Source organism: Penaeus monodon, chromosome 26 (assembly GCF_015228065.2).
Source record: "Penaeus monodon isolate SGIC_2016 chromosome 26, NSTDA_Pmon_1, whole genome shotgun sequence".
Classification (NCBI taxonomy): Eukaryota; Metazoa; Arthropoda; class Malacostraca; order Decapoda; family Penaeidae; genus Penaeus; species Penaeus monodon.
In genome coordinates this window covers 35,221,474-35,230,300 of record NC_051411.1, presented here as the reverse complement: position 1 = coordinate 35,230,300, position 8,827 = coordinate 35,221,474, and positions in this window count along the sequence as shown.

The following is an 8,827-nucleotide window of genomic DNA, read 5'->3' as shown; positions in this document are numbered from 1 at the left end:
GATCTATATATTCCCTAGCCAGGGGGATACGCCCCCGTGGTAATATATACGCCTAGCAAGAGGGCTACGCCCCCTTGACCCCCAGGGTAAAACCACATACCTTTATATCGCGAAACGACGAACGTTTCTTCGCTTCCGTCTATGGTCACAATTGCTTGGTTTCTAATCACTTTTTTCACCACTTGGGGCACTTGATGGGTTCAAACATCAGGCTGTGATGGTGACTAATGTCTATTTGTCCTGTATATCCACAATATGGCTTTCAAAATGACCCAGAATTGACGCGAAATAAAACATTACTCACCAGGTTTCTCGACGTAATGGCATTTACACTGTCAAATCTCCCAGTGGCAAATGCGCAGGCGCACAAGGATATTGTCTAAAATAGTGTAAATAATTACCAAAACACCTAAAAGATGGGTTAAAGTTACCGAGAGTGACGCACTGAGATAGAGAAAAATGGACATTGCCATCTTGTAGAGCATAAGAAATAGAGTAGGAAGCAATTTAGCAGCGGCCTTATATTAACCGGGAAATGACAAAAATAGTCCCCATCCATGTTTACCTTGCGAGGACCAAAACAAATGTGATGTGTAACCCATTACTGCGATATAGCAAGTAGTCCATGTATTACTACGTGCTTGTGAAAAAGATTTTGTAATTACCAGGGCCCGTTTTTCCAATTTCATATATTTAATGGATTATTTTACTTTTATTATACATCTTTTACGTGTTTTGGTAATTATTTACACTATTTTATACAATATTGTGCGCCTGCGCATTTGCCACCGGGACAGGCCGCGCAATGCCATTACGTCGAGAAACGCCGGTGAGTAATGTTTTATTTCGAGTGCTGCGTCAATTCTGGGTCATTTTGAAAGCCATATTGTGGATATACAGGACAAATAGACATTTGTTTCTATCACAGCCTGATATTTGAACCCATCCAGTGCCCCAAGTGGTGAAAAAAGTGATTAGAAACCAAGCAATTGTGACCATAGACGGAAGCCAAGAAAGGTTCGTTGTTTCGCGATATAAAGGTATGTGGTTTTACCCTGGGAGTCCAGGGGGCGTAGCCCCCTTGCTAGGCGTATATATTACCACGGGGGTCCAGGGGGCGTAGCCCCGTCTAGGCGTATATATTACCACAGGGGGTCCAGAGGGCAGCCCCCTGGCTAGGGATTATATAGATTGTAGTGTATAAATCCCACAGGGTTAAGGTTAGGTTGGTTTATTGGTTAGGACGCAATGTACAATTACCACGGGGGATCTGGATTATGTAAAATCCTTTTTTCTTTTTTTTTCTTTTTTTGTCGAACAGCGGGTTTTATTCCCGTGGAGTTTTTCGAAAAGTGGCGGGCAGGTCCGTAGACTTTCAAATATGGCCGGAATGTCCGTAGAGTTTCATTTAGCCGATTTTAATTGTATTTTTGTGCTTGTTTACTTCGTTCGTCGGACAATGTTTGGCTCAGGTTTTCGAAAAATCGACTTTTTTACATTTCATAAATCACTTTCTTTGATTTCTGCAGGTTCCTATTGACATCCGGTGCTATCCTTCAACCCCCTGTTCCCCAGGCATCCCCCAAGATCGTTGGGTAGAGGGAAGATATAAAATATCTGATTTTGGAACTTAGTCTCTGAGAGGGTGCATTGCTCTCGGTAACAATTACCAAAATAGCCATTAGTATCTATCTCGGCCTGATATCTGAGCCCCAGATGCAAAAAAAAAAAAAAGGGGGGGGGGATTAGAAACCGAGGAATACTGACCAAAGACAGAAGTAAAGAAAAGTTCAGGGGGAAGAGCCCCCTGGCTAGGTAATAATATCAAATCACATCGTATTTTCTCTCCTGGATAGGCAAATATAATACTACAGTGGTCCCGGGGGTGTAACCCCCTGGCTAGACGAATACAATACCACGGGGTCTAGGGTCCATATGAAATCACATCAAGATTGTCGGCTGGAAAATGCCATGGAAATGATCATCAGATTCGTTCGGAAAATTTTCCATGCATGTCAACTAGGAGTACAGTAAAATAAGTGTATGGAATGGTTACTTTGACGAAAACTAAAATAATTTTCATCTATGGCAAAACGTGTGCAAATCGAAAATAAGGGAGATATAGGACAGACAAGAGTGAAGATCGCCCCTTCATTTTCTAAGTCCCTTCCATGTTTACTTCGTGAGAATCAAAACAAATGTGACCCGGAACTAATTACCAATTAGTCCTTGTATTGCTACGTGCTCGTTAGAAAGAATATTTTGTCATCAGCGTCCGTTTTCTGGAATTCATGTATGTAATGCGTTCTTTTCCTTTTGTTGTTCTTCATTTACGTGTTTTGGTAAGTATTTATGCTATTCTGTACAATAAGCTTGTGCGCATGCGCGTTTTGCCACCTTGAGATTTGACAGGCCAGCAGCGCCATTACGTCGAAAATCGCCGGTAAAAAATGTTCGTTTCCAGTGCTGCGTCGATTCCGGGTCATTTTTAAAGCCCTTTTGTGGATATGCTGTACAAATTTGATGACAAATATTGTCCAGGAAGACCCAATTGTCATAGTCGAAAAATTAATCAAAAGTTATTAGGCACACACAAGTCAGAGCCTGAAATCTCTATTTTAAAATTTGGCATTGGATAGCCTTTTCTACTTTCGTAAACTAAATGATGTGGTTTTATTTTGTTTATCGTAATATCTTGAGTTCGTACACAGATAAAGCCTGCATAAAAGGATATGGCATTACAAGATTAAAAAATTTATAATAGGAGTAAAAATTTCTTGCTCTGCGCAAATTCCCATGCCCCCGGGTGGCCTTTATGGCCTTTGGGGGGCCCTTGGGAAAAATTGGGAGGGAATTTTGGGAAAGGCGCAAGTATTTCATGAGTTTTTTACTTTTTTTAAAACACTTTTTTTTTTTTTGGTGGGGTGTGTGTGGTTTGTGAATAAAATATATATATTTAAAATATAAAAATATATAAAATTAAAAATTATAAAATTTTAAAATATATATAAAAATAATATTATATTAAAATATTATAAAAATAAAAATTTATAAAAATAATAATTATTTGGGTTTATACAAATTTAAAATTTATTAAATTAAATTATCCAATAAAAAAAATTTAAAATTAATATTATAAAATTTAAAATTGGTAAAAATTAATTTTTAATTTAAATATTTTTATTAATTAATAAATTTAATTATAATTATCAATATAAAATATTTATTTAAATTTAAAATTATAATTAAAAATATATATAAAATTTTAAAATATTAATTGGGGTTAATAATTTAATATTAATATAAATTTAAAAAATTAAATTAAATAAATTAAAATAATTTAAAAATTATCATATTTTTAAATGAAAAAAATAAATTATATTTTATAATTATTAATAAAAATCCCTTTTAAATTATTTAAATAAATTATTGGGCCAATTTCTAAATTATAATAAAAATTAAATTAAAATTTAATAATTCAAAATATTATTTTTTTTTTTTAATTAAATTATATTTAAATATTTTATATATATTATTGTTAAATTTATATTAAAATTTTTAATTAATATATTTATATAATTAAAAATTAAAAATTTTTTTTAATTTTAATATAATAGGTTTTTATTATAAATATATTAAATAATTAAAGAAAATTAATATAAATTAAAAATCATTAAAATTTGATTATATAATTTAAATATTTTTTATTATTTAAATTTAAATTTTTTTTAAAAATATATTAAAAAAATTTATTATTATTTATTATTTATTGATCTTTTATAGCACTGTTTTTTCCCTTTGTCGCATTTTTTAATTTTGGACATTATAGCGTTGCATTTTCCCTTGCTTCACGCTTTTCGCCCACCATGGCATGGAGGTTGACAGTTACGGGGGTTTCAGGGGAACCATTCAACCTTGGGGATTTGGTATTTAAAGGGTTTTCTACATTCTTTAATTCTAGTTTGGGCCGTTGGATAATTTTCAGAAATTTTTACCCCGAAAAATATCCCCCTATATATAAAAATTAAAGGAAGGGGTTGTATTAAGACTCGAAAATTTTTGGCGGCCGGGTTGGGAAGTAGACTGACTCGTTGAAAGGGGTGATTTTTTTTTTTTTTTTTTTTTTTTTTTTTTTGAAACATGATAAAGGTTCAAAAACATGGGTTTAAAGGGATTTCATTTAAAGCCTTTTTGCTCAGACCAAAATGCCAGGTGAGCTTTCAGTGCAAATCATTCTGGCTGATTATAGTAAAAAAATTCCTTTAGTTTTTGTCTAGAGTGGCGGTTTTAATAAGGTTTTTCAAATTTTAGTACAAATTTTCGTGATGGGGGAAGGAAAAATACAGACTGTTTCTATACCAATCGTATTTTCAAAAGACAGGAAAGCCGCATTTTCTTTTTGGAAAACCTAATGAAAAATTAGAAAGAGGGTGGGTGGGTTTAGCTAGCAGATTTTGTATACGGGCTCTATTTAAAAGTTTACCTTTTTAAAATTAAACACCAACAGAAAAATCCTCAAATGTTAAAATTCAGCCTAACTTTTTTTTTAAATAATACAATTTCATGACATGTCTACTACCTTAATGGATTTAAGACTTCATAATTTGGTTTCTGATCCGATATGAAGCCATTGTAAAATATGAAGAAACTGTAACCTAGAAATGAAGTACTTCTAATCAAATTGTCATACTTTTTTTTTGTTTATCGTCCGGGTAAAATTCCAATCTAATACAGTATGAATGTAAACCAGAGCAATAAGTTTAAAGTATGTACTTCGGTCCTGTTTTTTTCCCCAAAATGCCATGGAATTTTCTCGGTTGGCTCGATTATTCAATTAATTGTGCCCAGCCCTTAGTGGATCAGCTCAAGTAAACTGGGGTTTTTGAAAACTCTAAGGATTTTTAATTTTCTTCATTTTGTTTTAAACAATCTTGTAAATTAACACCAGTCGTTTTTGTAAAATTTCTCCGGTATGAATTTTTCTGGTAGGGCATGTTAAAATTTAATTGTATTTCATTATTCATCCACTAATTTTAACCCCCCCCCTTATTCCCCAATCTTAAATTTTAGGAAAAGTTCAGTTAGTGTGGGAGGGAGTAGTTTCATGATAAAAAAAAAAGGGGATTGGTTTAAATTTAGCCTTTTTTTGGTTTTTTTAAATTTGATATGTGAAATCCATTATCCATTCACCCGGGTTAGAAAACCTTTGGGCCTTTTTTGGGGACAAGGAAAATGGGTTTGTACCGACTTCAACGAAACTGTTAGGGCCCCCGGTGGGGAAATATGGCCCTCTTATCTTAAATCAGTTTTGTATTTAAAGTTTTTAAAAAAATTTTAGCATTCCTATCACGGGGCGAATTAACTACAACATTTGGTATTTTTTTTTAAAAACGACATTTTGGTTTTCCCTTTCCCACTTTTTAGCACAGATTTTTACCGAGCGTTTTCTCCACCATATTTCCAGCAGTAACTGCGTCATGAGCAGCTATTAAAGAGGACCTCTAAATGCATACCGGGTTTTGAGGGTCTCTGCCAATTCTCTCTTTCTTGAGCATATGCCTTTTTTTTTTTTGGTTGACTAAACCCTTTCGCTTCTATGACCTGGTTTAGCCAACATTTAATGTTTATTATAACCTGTGATGGAATGCAACTCCTTCGCTCAGAGGTGCATTGAAACTGGTCTGGGATCATATTTACATCACCTTTTTCTAGCAAGTGATTCATGTAATGATGTTTTATGTAAGGGTTCCCAGACGAAACCCTAGAACATGATTGCAAAGTAATTTGAGATTAGGTTTGGAAACTAAGGTTTTGAATAATACTGTGAGAAAATTTTAGACAACTAGTCTACAACCTGACGTTTATACTAGCTGGACATTTTTCATTAATAAATCCATCCTCTACGATGCTGAATTAAGCAACTATTTTCCAGAGGGCCCAGGAGTTGGTCTTGGCAAACAATAGTAAGTTTTTGGTTGTTAACAAAGGTTTATAAGAATTACTTTTAAAATGATTAAAATTCCTTTTCTTCAGTTGCGAAGGAACGTAGTGTTCTGTGGTTACTCTTCTCCTCGATCTGTGTGAAGCTCAACCGACCGTTTCCCTGCATTAATTGCAGACTTGGGCGGTGTGTAAAAGGCAAGCTTCTTTGCACTGCATCGAGGACCCATTATGCACAGACAAAAGTGAATTTGGAGGGGGGTGTGTGCTATCCTAATGAACAACAAGTGCCCTTGTGAGAGGCCAATATATTTCGCGTGGACCCTATGACCCACAGAGGTTTTTCTCCTGCAGTGATTTAGGATCCAAACCAGAAAGTTACAAGTGTCAGATGGTATGGTTTTGACGAAAACCTTACACAGTGTCGTAATGAAGCTGGTCTACCACCTTGTACCAAGCCTGGGACCTTTGTTAATCCAGGAAATTTGTAGTGAATATTACTCTGTATTGCCTGAGACATGGATGGCTGCAAAAGTCCTTCTTGTGTAACGGTAAGCCTTTTCAAACGAGAAAAAGCAAATTTTGTGAAGATCCTTGCAAGTACAAGTTCAAGTGCGACAGTGAAGGACGCTTCCCTGACCCGTGAATAAGCATAGATATTTTGAATGTTTCCTAGAATCTGGTCAGCTGAAACAGAAAAGGTATCAATGTCCTGAGGGGTATACATGGTTATAGTGTATCGACAGGAGTTGGCAAGTGTGTGGAGAGCTATGGAATCAGCCATGAAATCATAACTTTGATCACTGCTCCTTGCCACAGGATGGTGTCCCCAGTAATGGTGAGTAGTGCTGTTGAATCCATGCTGTTAATTCAGAATAGTTCTAGAATATCCTATAGGTATACTGTCATTTACATTTAAAAAATTTGCACATAAATCTTTCCAGAAATTGGACCACATTCGGGGGAAAGCCAAGGACTTTAGACCCGAGTATAAAGGAGATAATGTCAAAGTGAGAGCGCTTCACAAGACCTAAATATCATTTGGGTCAGCAAGTCAAAGAAGTGATATCAGAAGTGTAATTTTAAATAAATATCCCTATTTTTTTTCTTTTTTTTTACCAGGGTTTTATATCTCTTTATTATTGTTTTACTTGCATAGTATTTATCTAGCCAAATGCTCTAGGCAGAATGTAAAATCTAGATATTTTGGCTTTAAAATCCAGATTTCCTGAGTAAAGAAATTAAATAGGCCATAGCACTTTCTTCAGATATCCAAACAAAAGTGGGAATTGCTAATGTTTGTTCTTTAAAAAGTAGACAAATGCCCTTATTCTTTCAAAAGTTCTATACACATTATGTAGAATGTACAACATAATCAATGTTTGAAATCTTAATGTACATAATGCCCATTCCCACTTTTTTTTTTTTTAATCTCCCTTAGATTTTAAAAAAGGGACTGCCACTGGATGGGCCTAAATCTGTCCACACAGGGGGATGATGGTACGTCACAAACGGAAAACATTTTGAGCCCAGCAATTAAATCCAGGACAGACCTTACCTCTTTCCCCTATTTGAACCAATCCATTTGCACCCCCACTTTACCCTTTCAACCATTTTATATCCAACACATTGTCCAGGTCAATAACTCTTTAATTTACCCTTGTTTAAAAAAAATTGAATGACCTCAAGAAATAAATTGACTGAAATTACAGGCATCAGAAAGTACAAAAGCTGTTGCCAAATACCGAGCAATAAATGTTTGTGTAAACAATTGTCAGCAGCAGAAGTGTACCAATTGACTTTTAAAAATAACCCCAAAAGGTAACTGGAGCATATCTTTATTGGCACAATCTATCACACAGCAGACTGTCCATAGATATACTGGAGACATTTGCGAGTAATTTGTTCACGGTGCCCCCCCCAAAAAAAAAAAAAAAAAAAATGTGCGAGTTCTAAGTTTCATAAACTTCCATGAGATGAAAAACCCCATTTTTTCAGGCAAATTTAAAGTAGCTTCATGAAGAGATTGCAATCACTCAACGTTTTATTTTATTCATTTAGTTCTATCTTGTATTTCAAATGTCATGAACAATATTTCAAATTTCCTGCGTGTCATCTTGGTCATGTGGTGTATACAAAACATGGGGAAAGGGGGGGTTGGGGACAGTTAAGAAACTTTTGGGGCAGTAAGACTGGGTTTTTGGATTTCCAGAATGGTCATGGTCAAAAACAAAAAAATTTACAAGACATCAAACGTTAACAGCACTATAAAAATATTGTGGCAACAAGGGCAAATATGAGTTTCCGATTTGGATAGAAGGGGATGAAGAAAAAGGAAAAAAGAAATGGTTTTAAAGGTTAAAAGCAGATAAATGTGCTAGACATCTAAGGTCATGTAGCACTTATTTTAAATTTTGGGAAGGGTGGTTGAGTTAGTGATTAGTTGTCTAAGCTGGGCAAAGGGAAATTTGGGGAGTGAAAGGGTTAGGGTTTGGGTTGGTAAGGAGTTAGATTAAGAAGATATGTATGCGTTTGAGGAAAGAGAAGGTTGTTGAAGCAAAAATGTGGGATCTTAAGGGTTCTGATAGGTTGGGAGGGGGTGAGGAGGGTAGTGGGGAACAGAGTAAGTATGGACGAGCTAAAGAGGGGGGAAGGAAAATGTCTTGGGGATTGTATTGAGGATTTAAAAGGTCTCTGAGGATAATAGAATGGATTTAAGGGGGTTGGGTCAGGTCTGTGGGGGGAAGGAATATTAAGGGATAGTTAATAGTGATATAGATTGTAGTTGGGAGAGAGGGGAAACATAGAGGTGGTAAGACTGAAGGTCTGAGTTGGGGAGTGGGTAGGTCTACTATGAGGGGGGAAGAGACGGAGGTCTTTTGTGGGG